At 38.1% G+C, this 21,389-nt stretch overlaps 1 protein-coding gene and 1 pseudogene across 6 annotated transcripts in view; one reads left to right on the top strand and one right to left on the bottom strand.

The window, feature by feature from the left end:
* LCOR (ligand dependent nuclear receptor corepressor) overlaps nt 1-21,389 on the top strand; it is a 117,878-nt gene that overhangs the window by 24,238 nt on the left and 72,251 nt on the right. The window lies entirely within an intron of this gene.
* On the bottom strand, nt 5,374-5,757 carry LOC150009913 (NADH dehydrogenase [ubiquinone] 1 alpha subcomplex subunit 5 pseudogene; annotated as a pseudogene).

Here is a 21,389-nt window from a genome sequence, read left to right as displayed (position 1 = left end):
AAACTTGATAGGTAAAAAATATTCTCAGTATAGTTTTTATTTTATTTTATTTACTTATTTTTAGAGAGAGGGGAAGGAAGGGAGAAAGAGAGGGAGAGAAACATCTGTGTATGAGAGAAACATCAACTGGTTGCCTCCCGCATGCCCCCAACCAGGGGCCTGGCCCACAGCCCAGGCATGTGCCCTGACCAGGAATTGAACCAGCAACGCTTCGGTTCACAGGACAAGGCTCAACCCACTGAGCCACACCAATCATGTCATTCTCAGTATGGTTTTTATTAGCATTTTCTATGTGAGTAAAGTTGAGCCTCTTATTTTTAAGACCATCCCATTTATATTTGATCTTGAATTGACTCGCTGCAGTGACTGTTATGATACATTGCCAGTGGTGAAAATAATGTATTAATAGGGGAGTAAAGGCAGGAGGTGATTTTTATTGGAAAAAAGACTTTGGATTTTCTTCCTCCAACTCATGAATTTTCTCATATTCAGAATCAATTCTTACAGAGTTGATTCTGAAAGTTTAGTTGTTTTCTTACTGTTTTAGGAGGTCTGCAGTGTGATTGGTACATCATAGGCATTAGGTTTTTCTACACTTATGCCTTTTCCACCTTTTTTCAAGAAAGTATAGATTGTTATGCAGTCTCTTTAAACTACTTCAAAGGATTATAAAAAAATTGTCAAATTATGCCCAAAGGCCTGGTTTTGTATTTACTGTAGGCATTTGCTAAGCTAGTCTTTACTTAGTTAGTATAAGGTAATTTCTACAGATGTTTATGCTTTCATTTAGTATGTTCTACAAAATCCTAGATGACTTCTTTCATGATGCTGTTGTTTGTCTCCAGCTTGCCTGTTGTATTGGTTTTTTTTGGCACTTCATTCCTTCTGTGTCAGTAAGCATTCTGTTTACTGAACGTTGGGAGAACTGTTTTGAGCTTTTTGGTAGTAATGTGACTTCATTTGCATTTTGAACTAAACCCCCTTCCTTAAGCAGTTAAGTTTATACAGCTATTAATGCCATTAAATATTGTGTTGGCAGTAGTTTGTGATCACAGAATCTGATATCTTGGAAACTACAGGAGAAACATAATAAAACTCACCAGAGATTAAAGATAAAAATAAATGTGCCCAGTTAAAGGAACAACAGGTAGAATGAAGGTAGAAACTAATGACTCAGAGGACAATGCTATATTCTGAGAGCCAAGTTGACAAGGAAGTAGTTACTCAGTGACTCATAAGTACTGACCCAAAATATTCTCTGTCAAATAAAGACATATTGACTTATGGTGGATTTATAAAGTAAGAACAACCTCTTTGCTTTAGGGTCAGTCTTTTTTTAGATGGTTCGGCTGAACTGCATTTTAATTTATTCATTGAGTCAAATGTTCTGTGAGTATTTAAGTTAGCTACCCAGCACTATGCTAGATGCAGGGATACAGTGATGTGCATAGCAGACTGTTCCTGCTTGCCTGACAGAGTCTGACGGAAGAAATAGGGACATTAATCACATGAGGAACCTATAACTACACAATGAAATAACTCTGAAAGGAGACATTGTTCTCTGCGTACGTAATTGTGTTTGCGATGGGAGCAGATTGGAGTAATAGAAATAGAGAAGAATTTCTAAGAAAAGGAATTTTCATCTGAGAGGTACAAGATGAATGAGAACTAATTAACCAGAGGAAGGCAGAGGAGAAGAGTAGTAGGGTGGAGAGGATTCTTCCAGACAGGGTATCCAAATATGTTTTCAGAAGACTGAAAAAGAAGAAATTGGGCCTTGTTTTCCCTCTTAATATTCTGGCTTTTTGTAAATATTTCTATTTTCTTTTCACCACTTGATGGCACTTAAACATGCCTGGCTAGGCCTAGTTTTGGCTGTGGAATATCCTTGTGCTTTTTTATTTTTTTATTTTTTTAAGGAAATTGATACATGTGAAAATTTGAGGCAAGGGAAACACTGAGTAAGTTTATTATTAGGATGTTATGAGAAGAAAAGGCCAAGTATACTCAGGCACCAGATAGTTCTGCAAATGGAGAGCTGAGCAGTCACTTCCATTGGGGAAGCATGAAGGACTTCTTTCACAGGCACTCTTAGTTACCCTCTCTTCTTTCTAAATTGAAATAGGAATGTTTGTTTTTACAGCCTTTTTTTTGTGATATAATTAAAATGTACTATTCTTAATTTTTAACAACTGTGTACACCCCTATGACCTCTACCCAAAACAAGATATAGAACATTTCCAGCCTCCTAGAAAGTTCATTCATGTTCTTTTCCCACCAGTTGCCCACCACCACAATAACTAATTTTTGTCACCGTACATTAGTTTTGCCTACGTCTGGATTTCATATGAAAGGAGACATATGATATGTACTCTTTTTTTTGGTGTCTGGCCTCCTTCACTAAACAAAGTGTTTGTATGGTTGTTGACATTAATAGTTCATTCCTTTTTAAAGTGGATCTATTGAGATATATTCAGATATCAAACAACCCATGTAAAGCAAACAATTTAATCATTTTTAGTATATTCACAGTTATACAATCATTATGATTCAGATTTTAGAACATTTTTGTCACTCCCAATGGATGTTATATTCAGTTTACAGATGAGAACCAACCCTTTTCATTAGCAGCGCCTCCTTGTTCTGTCCCCCTCTCTTTCCACCCTCCAATCATAGACAATTAGTATTTAGTTTATGTTTATAGATTTGTTTATTCTGGGCAGAAGTTTATTGTTTTTTTTTTTTAATTGCTAAGTAGTATTCCATTTTATGGGTATACCACAATTTGGTTATCCGTTTCATTGATGATGAACATTTGGGTTGTTTCCAGTTTGGAGTTATTATTATAAATAAGACTACCCCATAGATATTTTGGTATGTTCTTTCTCATTTCTTTTGTGTAAATACCTAAGAATGGAATTGCTGGGTCATACAGTAGAGATATGTGTGTAACTGCATAAGAAACTGCCAAACAGCTCTCCAAAGAAGTTACAACTTTGTTTTACATTTTCTGCAACTGTGTGTGGAGAGAATCAGTTCTCTACATTCTCACAAATATTTGGTGTTTGTGAGTCTTTTTTATTTTTATTTTTATTTTTTTTACCATTCTACTGGTTGTGAAGTGGTATCTCTTTATTTTACTGTTTTATTTTAATTTCCCTGATGACTAATAATGTTGAACACCTTTTCGTGTGTTCACTGGACTTTGATGTATTTTTTTGAAGTGTAAATATTTTACCCATTAAAAAAATTGAATTTATCTTTTTTACCGTTGATTTGTGAGTATTCTTTATATAGTTAATATGTAATTTTATATATAATTGACTCTTTGTGATACTGTGATTTAGAAGCTGTCTGGATGAAGATCCAGTTTCTGGCTCACAGGTTCCAAAGCTCTTTGATTTTCCTAAGGGTTTAGAGTGATGATCAAAATGTTTTCTGTATGTTAATGAGGTAACATTTGGATACCACTCAGGAGTGGGGTCTTGGTGCTAAGAGAATCCAGAGATTTGGAATTCTCAGTTCCAGCTTCTACCCCACTTCTGAGTGGAGAGGTACTAGAGATTTTCAGTTGCTATTGATCAATGACTTGGTCAATCATGACTAATGAAGCCTCCATAAAAACCTGGGAGGACAGCTTGGTGGTGGTGGTGTATTGTTTTGTTTTTGTTCTTTTTGGAGAGCTTCCATGTTGTGGATCCAGAACCCTTCCAAGTACCTCTGTGCTGGGAATTTTGTTGAAAATGACTTATTTTACTAGATGTGATCTTTGCTAAAATGGAAAGCATTACAGGTAGTCAGAAATATTTACTAATAAGCCAATATGTATCTTACATGCTATGAAGCTATTAGACACTTGTTACCTTTTAGTAGATGTATGTTAGTATGTTGACATTGTAGGTCTTGCAGGTTTCCCTCACTTTTTAAAGTAAATTTATTATGTTATTAGAGTTGTTCCAAATTTTTCCCCTTTGCCCTTCTCCACCCAATACTGCCTTCCCTCCAGCAATCCCTCCCTGCCTTACTTTGTGTCCATGGGACATACATGTAAGTTTTTTGGCTTCTCCATTTCCTATACTACTCTTATTATCCCCCTATCTATTTTGTACCTACTAATTACATTTTTTAATCCCTGTACTTTTCCCCCTATTCTCCCCCTTCCCCTTCACAGATGATAAGCCTCTAAATTATCTCCACACACATGAGTCTGTTCCTGTTCTGGTTGTTTGCTCTGTGTGTGTGTGTGTGTGTGTGTGTGTGTGTGTGTGTGTGTGTGTGTGTTTAGATTCAGTTGTTGATGGTTGTGAATTTGTTGCCTTTTTTATGTTTATAGTTTTGAGCCTTTTCTTAAAGTAATAATGGCTTGGTGATGATGAACTCCTTTAGCTTTACCTTGTTTGAGAAGCACTTTATCTGCCCTTCCATTCTAAATGATAGCTTTGCTGGATAGAGTAATCTTGGTTGTAGGTCCTTGCTTTTCATCACTTTGAATGCTTCTTGCCAGTCCCTTCTTCCCTGCAAAGCTTCTTTTGAGAAATCAGTTGATAGTCTGTGGGATCGCCTTTGTAGGTAACTGCTTTTCTCTTGCTGCTTTTTTTTTTTTTTCACCTGAAAAATAATTTTATTTTTGTTTAACCTTCAACTTGTCAGTCACTTCTTTCCTTGAATAGCTTTATCTCATTTGATACCAGGTACACTCATATTGGAAACTTAGTAAAAACTACTTAGTGATTCTACTTAGAAGTTATAACCATACAACTAAGATGTTTTGAATAAAAGCCTATCCATATGCCAGATAAACTTTAGAAACTCTTATTATCTCTTCTTTTACAGAAACTCTCTATCCTGATGTAGTGTGATTAAGGACCAGAAAGCTAACTTCCTTAAATGAGACAAAATTTTAAGTTTCCTAGCTACCACTGTAAATAAGAAATCATTCTTTCAGATAGAAAATCAATTTCCTCAACTGCACAATTAATTGTAATGTAATGGTTTTTACTCTTACTACTTCACTTCAAACAATGACCTATACATTTGTTTAAGCAATAAGTTTATGACTTCATAATAAAAAAAAATCAAGTGTGTTAGAGACACTACTAAAAATATTTTACCTATCAAATATATGGCCTGTGCATTGAAATTTTTCCAATTAATTTTCAAATCTTATAGAACCTGTTTTAAAAAATATCGTATTTGAAATAATTTGAATGAATGCTTTCACAAAAACTGATGTTCCTATTACCATAATCATCAGTTTTAACAATTCTCCTAAATATGCTCTCCATCATTTTTCTTGATTTTAGATTTCAATAATATGGAAATATTTTTGATATAACAGAACATTTAATTACATCAGTTTCCCTTCAACACACAACTCATTTGATGATAATTATATTGGCCATTTCCATTGGTTGGCAGGAGGCTCATCCACTAAAGGCTTCCATGGTTTCCATCGTACCATTTTTCTCTCCAGACTTAGTTCATTTTCAGCCTGACGAATCACCTCTTCTATTTGGCCACCCTGAAGTTGGTCTTCTAATTTTTTAACATCTGGTTCTGCCTTAACCATATCCAACTTCTCATTTGTAATCTGCTCTGTGTACTTTCTATATGCTGCATTTTTAGGGATTTTCTCAAGAACATCAAGAATTTTTGTGTACAGTGTTCTTAGCCTCTCGTGCGGACTCTCACATACAGCCAACCCCACAAGGCCAGTAGTCTTCTTTAGCAAGCCCGCCATGACAGCGCTGAAGACTCGAGTACCTCTCTTGCTGCTTTTAAAGTCCTCTTTTTAACTTTTGGCTTTTTAATTATGATGTGTCTTGGTGTGGTCCTCTTTGGGTCTGTCTTGTTTGGGACTCTGTGCTTCCTTGACTGGTATGTCTATTTTCTTCACCAAATTAGGGAAGTTTTCTTTCATTATTTTTTCACATAAGTTTTCAATTTCTTGCTCTTCCTCTTCTTGTTCTGGCACCCCTATAATTCAGATGTTGGCACGTTTAAAATTGTCCCAGAGGTTCCTAAGCCTCTCCTAGTTTTTTTTTTTTGAATTCTTGTTTCTTCATTCTGTACTGGCTGACTATTTCTTCCTTATGTTCTCCAATTCGTTGATTTGAACCCCAGCTTCCTTCCCCTTACCATTGGTTTCTTGTGGATTTTTCTTCATTTCACTTAGTTTAGCCTTCACTTCTTCCCTAATGTGTTTGTCATGCTTAATCTTGTCTGTCAAGTCTGTGAGCATCATTATCACCAGTGTTTTGAACTTGACATCTATTAGGTTGGCTATCTCCTTGTCACTTAGCTCTCCCACTGGAGCCTTGATCTGCTCCCTTTTTTGGGTTATACTTCTCTGTCTCCTCATCTTGACAGGCTCTGTGTTGCCCTGTGTTTTAGGTAGAGCTGTCGCACCTGTCATGTTTTAAGGGGCAGATCCTTAGGTATTCGTCAGTGCGCTGTTGTGGGGAAGGGGCCTGAGATGGAACAATGCTACTTGCTCAGCACTTGTCCCTCTTCTAGGTAATTCTCCCACTTCCCAAATGGGACTGGCGCCCCTCTAGCTGTTGCCCTGGTTGTGGTTCCCAGACGGAGTGGGTCTGCAGGCGTTCTAGGACCGTGCGGGCCCTAGACTATGCTGAGAGACCTGCAGTTTCTTCCACCTCCCCAACCCCCACTGCTTTTCACAGCCAGAAGCAACTAGCCTTTGTTTTCCCTGGCACTGGAACCCTGAGCTGTGTGGTCTGGTGGGGCTGGGATTGCTCCAGGTGTCCCTCCTGACTTAAAACGTGTGACTGCTCTTTCCGCTGGCCAACCACAGCCACTGCCTTGCTGCTGCCATACCATGGCCTCTCTGTCCCTCCTACCTGTCTGGATGAGTAGGGCTTCTTTATATCTTTGTTTGTTGGACTTCCATGCAGTTCAATTTTCTGATAGTTCTTGTTGTTTTTAGTTTTGAGGTAGTTGTATTTCTTCTTGTCGTTGTGGAGGGTGGCGAAGTGTGTCCACCTACACCTCCATCTTGGCCAGAAGTGTGTCCATCATTGTAATATCATACAAAATATTTTCACTGCCCCCCAAATTCTCTGCTTTGCCTATTCATCCCTCCTGTCCCCTACCTCCCTTTTTTTAATCCTCACCAAGGATGTTTACTAATTTAAGAGAGAGAAGAAGGGATAGAGAAACATCAATGTGAGAGAGAAACATTGATTAGTCGCCTTTCATTTGTGGTCCAATTGGGGATTGAACCCATAACCTAAGTATGAGCCCTGACTGGGGATCAAACCTGCAACCTTTGGTGTACAGGAGGGTGCTCCAACAAACCTAGCCACCTGGCCAGGACTTGTTCCACCTTTTGATCCCTGGCAACCACTGATCTCTTTTACTGTCTCCATAGTTTTGTCTTTTTCTGGATGTTATATAGTTGGAATCATGTGTAGCCTTTTCAGATTGGCTTATTTCACTTAGCAATATGCATTTAAGTTTCTTCCATATCTTTTCATGACTTTATAGCTCTTTTCTTTTTAGCACTGCATAATATTCTGTTGTCTGGATGTTCCACAGTTTATTTATCCACTCGCCCCTTTAATGACATCCTAGTTGCTTCCAAATTTTGACAGTTAAGAATAAAGCTGCTATAAACATTTGTGTGCAGGTTTTTGTGTGGACATACATTTTAAGTTCATTTGAATAAATACCAAGGAGTTCAGTTCCTGGATTTGTATTGTAAAAGTATGTTTAGTTTTGTAAGAAACTGCCAAGCTGTGTTCCAAATTAGCTGTACCATTTTGCATTCCTGTCAGCAGTGAATGAGATTTCCTGTTGCTACACAGCCACATCAGCATTTGGTGTTCTCAGTATTTTGAATTTTGGCCATCCTAATAGGTATGTAGTGGTATTTCATTTTAATTTGCAGTTGACATAAGATGTTCAGCATCTTTTCATAGCATAGGCTTACTTGCCATCTGTTTTTATTCTTTGGTGAGGTGTGGATTTAAGCCTTGCCCAATTTTTAATTGGGTTGTTCATTTTTTTATTACTGATTTTTAAGAGCTCTTTGTATATTTTGAATAACATTCTTTTATCAGATGTGTCTTTTGCAAATATTTTCCTTCAGTCTGTACTATCTTCTGATTCTCTTGAGTGGTAGTTCTTAAAAATAAATTGCTATGTGTAATCTCTTATTTTTATCTTATTTTTTATTTTTTAATTAATTTATTTTTATCCTTACCCGAGGACATCCTTATTGATTTTTTTAGAGAGAGAGGAAGGCAGGAAAGGAGGGAGAATGAGAGGGAGGGGAAGAGAGAGGGAGAGAAACATTGAATGGTTGCCTCTTGCACATGCTGACCAGGGATTGAACGTGCAATTTAGGTATGTGCTCTGATTGGGAATTGAACCTGCAACCTCTTGGTGCACAAGACAATGCTCAATCAACTGAGTCATCTGGCCAGGGTACTATGTGTAATCTTTTAAACAGTGGTTTACACAGCTCACATATAAAATAGTATAATATATAAATTATGATTTTAATATATATAACACCTAAGTGTTTAAATAGGGTAATTCTTAAATATATAATTTATCTCATTTTTAATTATAAAACACCTGTACAATTACAATTAACATTATTTTAAGTTCTTGGGGTTTTAATCCTTCTGTTTATTGTCTGCTCATTCTTGCTTTTGATAAATTGTTTTCTGCAAGTTCTGTGTTTGTGTGGGCAGATCATGAGAGCTTCTCTCTAAAGAAGGTTTGCCTTTGCTTCTGCTAGGCACCCCCACCCAACCACCCAGTACTGTAATTTAGAGGACCAATTTTATGTTAATTTTATAGTCAGGAAATTCCCAGATCATTCCTATACTGTGGTGGTTCTAAAGTGTGGTCCAGGGTCAAAACTACTTTCTTAATAAAACTAAGATGTTATTTGCCATTTTTACTCTTCAGTCTCTCATTAGTGGAGTTTTCACTCTGATAATTAATGAGAATCATGTATGTCTTGGGTTTTAAAATTTCCTATTTTAATTTCAAATACCGGAAACATTAGTAGGTATGACCACATAAACAAAAGAGTTCTTACTAATTTTTAAGAATATAAAGCCACCCTGGAACTAAAATGTTAGAAAACTGCTGAAGTAGTAAATCCATGCAGGGCACTTTCTCCAGGGACACTCCTTTACTCTCTGCCTAGGAGGAGAAAAACTTGCTTTGCTAATCAATGGATGGGTTTTTCCCCAGTCAGTCTTTCTGCACCCTGAAGTGCAGTTTCTCTGGACAGTGGTTCTCAAACGTTAGTAAGCGTAAGAATCATTTGGAAAGCTTGTTAAAATTAAGATCCATCAGTACCATTCCCAGAGATTCTGATTTAGTAGATCTGGGTTGGGTTTCAAGAATTTAAATCTGTAGGGTACAGATTGACAGATGCTGATGTGGCATTGCTCTAGTGTCCTAACTTTTATGCCAAAAGTCTTTACTTTCAACCTCTTTGAGGCCTCTCTTTTTTTTCTGGTCTATGCATGAGTGTTAAAACTCAAGTTTCTAGGTTACCTGTCCTAATCATTGTCCATTCTGTGTGTCAGCACACCCTCAGCTGTCTTCCAGATTCTCCTTCATTTCTAGTACTTGAGGCCTTTCCTGCTAACCTTTTCTGCTTAGCTGTGCATTGAGGGTTGTGGCTGGGGGAAGGGTATGTACTGCTTATACCAGTTTTATTCATCATGTAGATAAAATATCCATATATTTTATTTAGCATTTTATAGTAACAGGACTTTTAAGTTGTCTTTACATGTTTCCCTGAATAGCTTGATCTCATTTATAAACCTGTCTCTGAGCAACTAGAAGTTTCCTGTAAATCTTTATTGGCATTTGGGGAAAACTTCCTTAAATACTATATTATTGTAGTTTCATTGCTTAATTTAAGGAAGTGCAATGCTTTACAGTTATTTAGAATATTATTTTTTATTTGAATATCTGTATAGTTATATAAACTCAAAATTAAGCTAAATGTGTTTTGAGCTAAGCAGACAACAATAAATCTTATTTTTTTTATTTATTTACTTTTAGAGAGAGGAGAAGGGAGAGAGAAAGAAACAGAAAGAAATGTCAGTGCACGAGAGATGCATGGAGCCACACCAGCCAGGGCTGAATTTTCTTTTTAAAATAACGTTCTTAATAGTTTGTTGACTTGCTGTTTGTTTAACTCCTAGTGTTACAGTGCTAAATGTTTTTTTTTAATTGAATTTATTGGGGTGACATTGGTTAATAAAATTATATAGGATTCAGGTTTACAATATATATCAGCTGTATATTATATTGTATGTTCACCACCCCAAGTCAAATCTCTTTCCATCACCATCACCATTTATCCCCCTCTTTCCCCTCTTCTATTTACGCACACCCCTCTTTCCCTCTGGTAATCACAATACTGTTGTCTGTGTCTATGAGGTTTTTTTTTCTTAATTTCTTCACCTTTTCCTCCAGACCCTCAACCTTCCTCCTCTCTGACAGCTGTCAGTTTATTCTATCTATGAGTATTTTGTTAGTTTATTTTGTTCATTAGAGTCCACATATAAGTGAAACCATATGGTATTTGTCTTTCCCTTACTGGCTTATTTCACTTAGCATAATACTCTCCAGGTCCATCCATGCTGTTGCAAAGAGTAAGATTTCCTTCTTTTTTTAAAGCCAAGTAGCATTCCATTGTGTAAATGTACCACAGCTTTTTTATCAATTCATCTCTGATGGGCTCTTGGGCTGCTTCCATATCTTCGCCATTGTAAATAACACTGCAGTAAACATAGGAGTGCATATACTCTTGAATTCGTGTTTCGGATTCTAAGGATTTATTCCCAGAAGTGGAATTGCTGGGTCAAACGACAGTTCTATTTTTAATTTTGGGGGGAGATTCCATACAGCTTTCCACAGTGGCTGCACCAGTCTGCATTCCCACCAACAATGCACAAGGATTCCCTTTTCTCCACATCCTCACCAACACTTGCTGTTTGTCGATTGATTGACTGTTTCTTAAAAGAGATTTTAGTCACAAATTTGGGTTGGTTAGGTCCTATTTAAAGTTGTAATATGGAGTATTTTAAAATTTATATGTTTTCAAAAGGAATGTGTTGTTCTGATATTTCTTGGTATGTTCCTCTTAGTGATTTTAAAGACTTTGACACATATCATTGTAGTCTTTTATATTTACTGTTCTCGAATGACACAGAATTTCAAGGATCAGTTCATTACTATATAGTAGGGATTCTATTAGTGTATAATACTCTTCCCAAAGATATCCAACAGTTTGGGTGTTCTTTTAGCTGCAATAACACAGTTTCTGGTAATTGTACAGTCAAAGGAGATTATGCAATGACATCTAGTACTTACTGATTACTTAAGAGTCAGTCATTATATAAATATAATTTTCCCCTTAAATGTATTAACTGGTGCTTATTCACTCAGACGTACTAGCGTTTATTTTGCATAACCCTTAAGATATTTTACTGGCCTCAGTAATGCTTTTAAAAGAAATAAGTATTTTTGTTCACAGCAAAATGCATTCAGCAGAGTAGTGTCTGTGTAGGCAAGTACGTTTTTATTTAATTTACAAACAGTTCTCATATGGATTTACTGACCTTGTAATGACTGAGTTCCTCTTAAGGAATTGTGGCCCATGGATTGTGAACTCCTGGTGTAATTGACTCATTCCTCATCAATTTGAGATTTGCATTTAAGTGGCTTCTTTTTTAGAATAATTACTCTACCACAGACAGTTTGATGTAACTGAAAAAATAAACCAAAACTGCCCTTGGATTTCCAAAGAACTAAAATCGGCTACTTACTATTTTTGTGATTTTTAGTTACTTAACATCTTAGAACTTCATGTTATGTGTGTAGATATAATTATATGAAATATTTTGGTAATGTTCCAGCTACTCAATATATATTCCTTTTTTCTCTTTAATGTATTCGTGTCACTGCTTTTTAGGACTTCATCTTTCTTAATTTATTTGTCTTTGCTGTAGTTACAGCTTTGCACATACACACACAAAGTGTCCTGTCATTTCTGTACATGCGTCAGCAAGGAAAGCCGTTAATAATGTTCTCATTTTAGTTCATCGATAACAGGGAACTTGATTGACCTGGAGCAGAAACTCATCCCTTTTCTATCAGTTATCAATTACCCTTCTATTTTATTTACTTTTATTTCTCTTTCTTTGAGTCTTCAACATGCCAGACACACAAAATGGAGTCATTATGAAATTTCAAACTATTCAGGTAAATATAAGGATACTGTGCAGGAATTAAGAAGTTGTGTTTGCACATCCTGCAGTTTAAGCAGGCTGATATTGTTACCAAACAGCAAGTTGGCGTCCTGCTGACCACCACCACCCTCTAGGCAAAATTCCAGAGGCAAAGTTGGTGGTAAAGGAAAGGAATCTTTATTCAAAAGTTCCACAATTTAGGAGTAACAGCTTTCCACATGAATTAGTCACTTAGTCCTACCAATTAAGGCTAAACTCAACACCTGAGTTCTCCTAGCATTCCCCATTAGTTTTTTCTTAAATATATTTTTTATTGATTTTATTTATTTGTTTTTAGAAAGAGGGGAAAGGCGGGAGAGAGAGGGAAACATGAATGAGTGGTTGCATCTCATGAGCCCCCAACTGGGGACGTGGCCTGCAACCCGGGCATGTGCCCTGACTGGGAATCCAACCTGAGACCCTTTGGTTCGCAGGCTGGTGCTCAATCCACTGAGCCATACCAGCCAGGGCCGCCGTTAGTTTTAATTATCTTATTTTTATAGGGTTAGTTTACAATCTAAAACAACCTAAGATACAAAAGCTACACAATTTTGGAAGAATGGCAGGCATCCCCTCTAGCACACCCAAAGAGTAATAACTCTGCCACCCTCTGCCAGGCCAGCCTGACCCTAGGCTGTGCCCAGAGTTTCTTCCCATCCAAAATACTGTCTGTTGGGAAACGCAGGCAGCTGCATCACATCCAAGCATCCTTGAGGAAGAAATGCCCAGGAGCCAGTGAGCCCGGGAGCCATAGAGCCTACCCTCTTTATTTCCAGGCACTCTGGAGGCAGTCAGCTTCTCAGCCAGTCCCATCCTAGACTGCTTACAATTGCCTCAGCAAACTCCTCCCACAGCCCCTCCTACTTCTCCCTAGTGATCTGATAAAATCTCTCTGTATCAGTATTAAAAAGATGAATAGACTCTGTTTCTTTGTTCAAAATCTAGTGGGTGAAATGCCAAAAACAATTATAGTTTATAAGCAGTGCAACTTCAGCACTGGTAATGATGAACCTGACTGCCTGGGGCTTGTGGGATGAGATAAGGGATACATTAGAACAGTGGTCCTCAACCTTTTTGGCACCAGGGACTGGTTTCCTGGAAGACAATTTTTCCACGGATGAGGGTGAGGGGATGGTTTCAGGATGATTCAAACACATTACGTTTATTTTGTACTTTTATTTCTTTTATTATTCTATTGTAATATATAATGAAATAATTATACAACTCAACATAATGCAGAATCAGTAGGAGCCCTGAGCTTGTTTTCCTGCAACTAGACAGTCCCATCTGGGGGTGATGGAGACAGTGAAACCCAAAGTGTGTTGCTTGTGTCCAGTCTACTCTGCAATCTTGTTTTGGTTGCTGTCACTGCAGAAAACCCTGTTTCACAATGGTAGGATGTTGGAAATGGAAGCAGGCTTTTCTGTGCTTTTGTGGCAGTCTCGGGATTTTCTGCCTTGACTTTAATCCAGAACATATGGAGATGAAGCTGTGCTCTCTTGCCAGCCGCTCACCTCCTGCTGTGTGGTACCTTTCTGTGGCCAGGAGGCTGGGGACCGCTGCCTTAGAACGAATTAGATTGAGGGTTGCAGGAGAACATTCTAGGCAGAGGGCATGCTGTGCTTAAAAGGCATGGATGCATTGACATGTATGCAATGAGTGATCAGTCTGGCCAGAGCATGGTTTATGTGACAGAAAATGGTGGTAGAGAAACTGAAAAGGTAGTTTGGACCTAGGCAGACCCTCAGTGATCTTGCACATCATCCTGGATTTGAAGTCTTTACTGTTGCCAGTGGAAAGCCATCAAAGGTTTTAAAACCAAGAAAAGATAGAAGTTTGGCAGCAGTGTGAAGGATGGATTCTGGTAGAGTTGGTAGTATAGGGGGATGTTGAAATAGTAAGATTAGTTAAAAGGTAAGAGATACCAGTAGTAGTGTGATGAAATGAAAAGAGCCTGGACTTTAGAACCACAGGCCTGGTTTTAAACATAGGATCTGCCTCATTGTAGTTTTACTGGTACATTGTTTACCATTGTTAGAGAAGGAAAACTCTGACTCCAAAAAACCTCCGCTGCCTTGCGGCATACCTCTTCAGGGGAAAGGCTAAGGGAGTAAACCCCGACAGAAAATCCGGAGCCGGAGTCCCTAAGGCGGTTCGACGTTGTAGTCAACACCGGCAACTCCTGCGGCGCACCTGAAGCCAAGCTGTATTGACTCCGTCTTTCCCTTGGACCCTTCAGCTGCGAAGAGAGGGGGGGTCTGCTGCATGGGCAACAGCAGACCCTCCATATCACCCTGCCCAGGCTCTGTAGCTTCAGCTTCACTGGAGAGGACACTCCAGCGTCATCACAAGATGTCGATTCAACACGGGAGGAGACAGACACCGTGTCACGACCGAGTCGGACTGCACAGCCATTCTCGGCGGTGCAGATAGACTCTTAAGAAGCTACACCATCGTCTCTCGAGACGGACGGCTGCCGACGACGACGTTTACCATTGTGTGTGTGTGTGTGTGTGTGTGTGTGTATGCATGCATGCAGTATTTTCTTCTTTTGAGGTGTCTTTGTTGTGAGGCATTTTTTAAAAAGATTTTATTTAAGAGGAAGGGAGGAGAGAGAGAAAGAGGGAAAGAAACATCAGTGTGTGTGGTTGCCTCTCACATGCCCCCAGCTGGGGACCTGGACTGCAACCCAGGCATGTGCTCTGACTGGGAATTGAACCAGCAACCCATTGGTTCACAGGCCAGCACTCAATCCATTGAGCCACACCAGCCAGGGCTCTGAGGCATTTTTTATTTAGCTGAGCTACTTTATGTAACTTACCCCAGAATGAATGGCTCTCTTACTTTCCAAGTCAGAGCACACCTAGTAATTTCCTTCTTTTACTATATCTGTGAATAATAAATTGGGTACAAAAAGTTGTTTGTTTGTTTTTTAACCCTCAGAATTTTGTAAACATTGCTCCATTGGCTTTTGGAATTTACTTTCACTAATGAAGTGACTGCAGTCTAAAGTTCTTTTCTCTTATTTAAAGTAGAATTAAATAAAAATTCCCCTTTTAGGCCTGGCTGCTGTGGCTCAGTGGATTGAGCATCAGCCTGCGAGCCAAGTGTCGCTGGTTCGATTCCCAGTCAGGGCACATGACTAGGTTGCACGTCAGGTCCCCAGTTGGGGGCGCAAGTGAGAGGCAACCACACAGTGATGTTTCTCTCCCTCTCTCCTTTCCCCTCTCTAAAAATAAATAAATAAACAAATAAATAAATTATTTTTTAAAAAAATTCCCCTTTTATTCTTGAAAATCAGTTATTTTACCAGGAGAGTTCTACGTGTATGTACTTTTCCCCCTGAGTATTCTGCCTCAATACTTCTCAGAGCCCATTAGATAATGAAGACTCTAGTCACAACATTATGAAGTTTTGTTTTTGTCCTTCTTTTCTTCCCACCCTTTTTTTTTTTTTTAAATTTAAATTTCTTTCATTTATGTTCTTTGCCTTTTACTGTTCTGGAAATCCTGTTTTGCAGATATTGAATGTCCTGGCCACTTCATCTCTGATCTTTTTCTCATGATTTCTGTGTCTTAAGATTCACTGTACATTTTGAAGACATTTCTTAAGTTGTTTTTCTAAATCACTAATTAGTTGTATATGTTCCTACTCAATACCTCAGTTTAGTTATTTTGGTAGTTTTGTCTTTTTTTTTTCCCTCCCCCAAACACGTATTTTTCACTTTTTTTTCAGAGCACCTTGCTCTTTTTTTTTTTTTTAATGCTATTCCTTCCTGGTCTCAGTAGAAATACTACTTTTAATTTTTCTTCAAGTTCTAGTATTTTTCTTCACTAATTCCGTGTCATTTTGGGCCATTAGTTATAATTAAATTATTGTTTCTCTTCAGTATATCTGATCAGGTTGTTTCATCAGTTCTTGTGCTGGGTTATTCTGAGGGTGATTAAGTGGGCCAGCAAATGGGCTCCTCAAAATGCCTGGGCCAGGAGCAGGTGCACAGAGAGGGGAAGAATTCTCAGTGAATGTATTTGTCCAATAGTGGGATGGATTGCCTAGAGAAATGAGAAGAGGAGCCTGGTTTTTGTTCATTACCTACAGAAGTTCATATATTTTTTAATGGTATGACACATTGAGATAGCTGGAACATCATCGAAGAGTGATTAATTACCTTACATTACGTTGGATAGAATATAAAAGATTATAAAATCTGCAGCTTTCATTTAATTAATTACTTTCACACTTGGAGTTCAGTGTGATGTTGTAAAGTAGTATACCCTTGTCTTTTAAGCAAGGAATTCCAGATACTGGCAGTGCCCTCTTTGTTTATTAGGGCATTATTTGGTGATTATTACCAGCAAGCACCTTTGAACTGATATTTGATATGATAATAATATTCTATTGAAGAGTGAATTCTTTTATACTAAGCACCAAGTTTTACAAGATACCCAAGGGACCTTGATGTAAAAATTACTTATTTTCGGATATGCTTCTAGTTTTTCTTCAGCACCCCTTTGTCTCTCAAATTGCTAATCCCTGTACTGGTTATCTCAGATGAGAGGTTCCCAGGACCCAGGAACTCTTTTTTTCATTCCATAATATTTTTCTTTATTTTAAAAGTACATTCTGTATAGCTTACCTTAGTTCTGTATGTGATATATTTCTATCCTGTTGCTTTTCATGATCTGCCTTTCCTCCTTTAGTTAGAAATGGAGAAGAGATTCTCATTTAGATTGAAGAGGGAAATGCATGAGAAATTTTAATCTTCTATCTTTTGTTTTTAAGAGCTTTCTAATTAAATTAGAAACTCAAAATCAGGCATGTAGAGCCCTAGTATAAGAGAAACATTGTGGGAAACTGGAAAACCTTCCCATCCTTTCTGGACCACTAAATTACCTTGAGGAGAGAGGCATACACTTAAGGAAAGAAGAATAAAACAGGGTTTGGATAGCCTATAACATTTTATTTTATAAAATAGGAGGGACCAAAAAACCCCAGAATTTATTTATAAAAAATAGTGTATTCTTGCATGTTTACACTTCAGTCACTTTCAAAGTACTCTCTATTTGATGTAATATGCCTATCCAGACATTTTTCCCCCTCTTCTCAAAACCCTTTTGCACGCATTGATTTTGATGCCTTTTAGGGCTTCTGCTGCTTTTTGTTTCACCTCTTCCACATCAACAAAACATTTCTCTTTGAGGAACTTTTTTTTTTTTAATCTGGGAAATGGGAAACAAACAAAAAAGTCAGTTGGGGCAAGATCTGGTGAATAAGAAGGTTGGGGCACAGGGGTCATGCCATTTTTGGTCAAAAACTGCTGAACACTCCATGTGGTGTGGGCAGGTGCACTCGTAAGTCACCCATCATGAAATGGGCAAACTCGTTGAAAGAGTCTTCAAAATATTCACTGAAACAGAATGCAGCCTCTCACACCACCACCAGCTAGTACATGGATAAAGATGGGATCCTAGAACACTCCCCTAGCTGGGGGCGCCTGTACCACAAGGGGCCTGTCCTCCAGAAGATAATTATGGGTATTTTTGCATTCCGCCCTTGTACCTGCACAGATAATACTTTGTACATGACGGGAAAGATAGGCAGTTGACATTTATTTAAAAGGGGGGAGTGATACGTGAATTCGGAGGATAAGAAAACTGGAAACCAAAGCTCCATTAGGGCAGACATGTTTGCTCGCCACAGCGTACTCACTGCCAGCCACAGTTCCTGGTTGGAAGGCAGGATCTCAGTTAATGTACGTTGAATAAGTGAATGTGTAATTTTGAACAGATTAAAGAGTGCCTTGAAGAAGATAACTTATTTGGGTAGAGGTGAGATGAAAGGTTTGAGAAAATACTAGGAGGTAGAAATAACTGAATACATTATAACACCAGCCTGTCTGGAGCTGTGAGAATGAGCAGAAAGGTTCTGTATGAAATGGGCTGCTTGCTAACAGTAGGTTGGGGTCAATTTATATGCCACTTTGATTGCTGGATTTAGGAATTTGGGGTTTGTTTTTTAAGCAAAATACAGTTTTTCTGAACAGATGGTAGCATTCATTGTTAAAGCAGTGTTTTAGGAATACAGGCTGAAGACACAGGTGCAGGTTGCAATGAGGAAGAGTGGAGACCAGCTTTGAGACAAGTTCTAATACAGGAATTCTTGAAAAGTGGCCATGCCCAGTAAAATTATTAATATTCCTTCATATGTAATACATTACATAAAGGTGCTTTTTAAGCCCTGTTGATTGAACATAATGACATGGCTGTCTTTTTCAGTATTTATTTAATTTTTCATGGCATTTTGGTAATGATCTTCATGGCTTTTCTGTGAGATCATGGTATAAATTTTGAATACATTTGTTCTTTCCTTATTTGCCTTTTGTTAATGTCAAGCATGGCACATGAGACATTCCTTGTTGCTATGCAACTGGTAAATTCAATATTTAATATTAATAAAACCGAGTGGCATTAAATTCAGTTAACAGAGGATAGCAAAATATGGCTTTACAGTGTCAAGTCAATAATATTTGTGAAGTTTAATGTATTGTTGCAGATATGGGCGAAAGAAGAGTGACTTATTTACAGTTAGTATTTTGATCAGAGTTAGTTGTAGTTAAATCTTTGTATTTATGACCAGATTTTTCTTGTTTCATTTTGGTCTTTCCCTTTCACTGCTTTTTGATCTCTGATTTGGTTTTTGTTGTTGTGTCTGTGTGCTATTGATGAAGTTTTTATTTTTTATTCTTTCAGGTTCTGTTACACTTTGTAATTTTTAAAATTTTATCTTCAAAAGATTTTGTGTGTTTGTTTTGTTGTTGTTTCCCATTATTATTTCTCACTGTATTTACATTTTTCCTTTTCAGGAATTTATGCTTAGCATGCAAGTTTGGAATTTGTTATAATTTCTTATAAATCCAGGTGAAAGCATATTAGATTTGTTCTTCAGGATAAGAGCCACGTATAATCTCCTCTAGCTATTTGCAGTGTATACTTGGTACTTTCAAGGTAGTGAAATAAAATCAGTTCCTTTTGGGGGATACGAGGGCTTTAGAGTTGGAGGCAGGTGGTGGGATTTTTTTTTAAGACCAGTGTTGAGGATATCTAATTTGCAGAGTGGTAGACAGTATGTAGCAATTCTGTCTCATTCTCTTACCACCATCTCCCCACTCTCAAAACCCGCTGCACAACCCCTTTTTCTCCTTAGTATAGGGAAGAAAGGCCATAGTATGATAATTCAGTAAGAAATGGTTTTTTAAACATATTTCATTGATTATGCTGTTACAGTTGTCCCAATTTTTTTCCTCTTTGCCCGCCTTCTCCTGGTACCCCCCTTCCCTACAGCAATCCCCCCCTTAGTTCATGGCCATGGGTCATGCATATAGTTCTTTGGCTTCACCCTTTCCTATATTATTCTTAACTTCCCCTGTCTATTTTGTACCAACCAATTATGGTTCTTAATCCCTCTGCACTATTTCCACCATTCTCCCCCTTCCACCTCCCAGCCGATAACCCTGCAAATGATCCTCATTTATATGATTCTGTTCCTATTCTGGTTTGCTCAGTTGGATGTTGTTTTTATTTTTTAGATTCAGTTGTTGATAGTTGTGAGCTTGTTGTCATTTTAATGTTCATAGTTTTGACCTTCTTCTTTTTCTTAAATATAAGGCCTTTTAACATTTCATATAATAATGGCTTAGTGATGATGAACTCCTTTAGCTTTACCTTGTCTGGGAAGCACTTTATCTGCCCTTCCATTCTAAATGATAGCTTTGCTGGATAGGGTAGTCTTGGTTGTTAGGTCCTTGCTTTTCATCACTTTGAATACTGTTTGCCAGTCCCGTCTTGCCTGCAAAGTTTCTTTTGAGAAATCGGTTGATAGTCTTATGGGAATTCCTTCGCAAGTAACTCTCTGCTTTTCTCTTGCTGCTTTTAAGATTCTGTCTTTAACCTTTGGCATTTTAATTATGATGCGTTTTGGTGTGGTCTTCTTTGGGTCCAATTTGTTTGGGACTGTGTGCTTCCTGAACTTATAAGTCCATTTTCTTCGCCAAATTAAGGAAGTTTTCTTTCATTATTTTTTCAAATAACTTTTTAATTTCTTGCTCTTTCTCTTCTCCTTCTGGCACGCCTATGATTCGAATGTTTGCATATTTAAAGTTGTCCCAGAGGTTTCTGATCCATTCCTCATTTTCTTCAACTCCTGTTTCTTCTTTTTGCTCCAGGTAAATGCTTATTTCTTCCTTTTGTTTTAAATCATTGATTTGAATCCTGGCTTCCTTCCCATCACTGTTGGTTCTGTGTGTATTTTTCTTTACTTCACTTTGTATAACCTTCACTTCTTTCTTTGTTTTTGCCATACTCAATGAGTTCTTTTAGCATCCTGATCACCAGTGTTTTGAACTCTGTATCTAATAGGTTGGCTATCTCTATCTCCTTTTTGTTTAGTTCTTTTTCTGGAGTTTTGATCTGTTCTTTCATTTGGACCATGTTTCTTTGTCTCCTCATTTTGGCAGCCTCCATGTGTTTGTTTCTATGTATTGGGTAGAGCCGCTATGACTCCTTGTCTTGGTAGTGTGGCCTAATGTAATATGTGTTCTGTAGGGTCCAGTGGCACAGCCTCCCCTATCACTCAAGCTGGGTACTTGATGTGCACCCTTCACGTGGGCTGAGTACACCCTCCTCTCGTAGTTCAACCTTGGTTGCTGTTGGCAGATCAATAGGAAGGATTTGCCCAGGCCAGTTAGCTGCAAGGACTGCCTATGACCATTGACCACCATCCTCTGCCTTCCATGGAGGATCAGCTATGCAGGGGCAGGGTAATGATGTTCTAACGTGGTGAGTAGCTGTCTACTGGATGCAGTGGCCCTGGAGTTTCCCAGGTGGTGATGGCCAAGGTCAGCCCCCACCTGTGTTTTTACCAGGGCACCCTGCCTGAGCTATAAAGCAATATGAGATGGCTGCTACTTGTGCTGGGCTTGGAGATTCCCAGGAAAAGTCAAGCTGTGAATCTAGGCTGGCTGCTGCTAGTGCTGTGCCTGGAGCTCACTGAGGCTAGCTATTGCTTGTTTGATAGGATTTAGGAAGTTGTGAAGCATGAGCC

Source organism: Furipterus horrens, unplaced genomic scaffold (genome assembly GCF_987537825.1).
Source record: "Furipterus horrens unplaced genomic scaffold, mFurHor1.1.pri manual_scaffold_5, whole genome shotgun sequence".
Classification (NCBI taxonomy): domain Eukaryota; kingdom Metazoa; phylum Chordata; class Mammalia; order Chiroptera; family Furipteridae; genus Furipterus; species Furipterus horrens.
The sequence above is the reverse complement of the archived record's forward strand: the minus strand, read 5'-3'. Positions and strand labels throughout refer to the sequence as shown.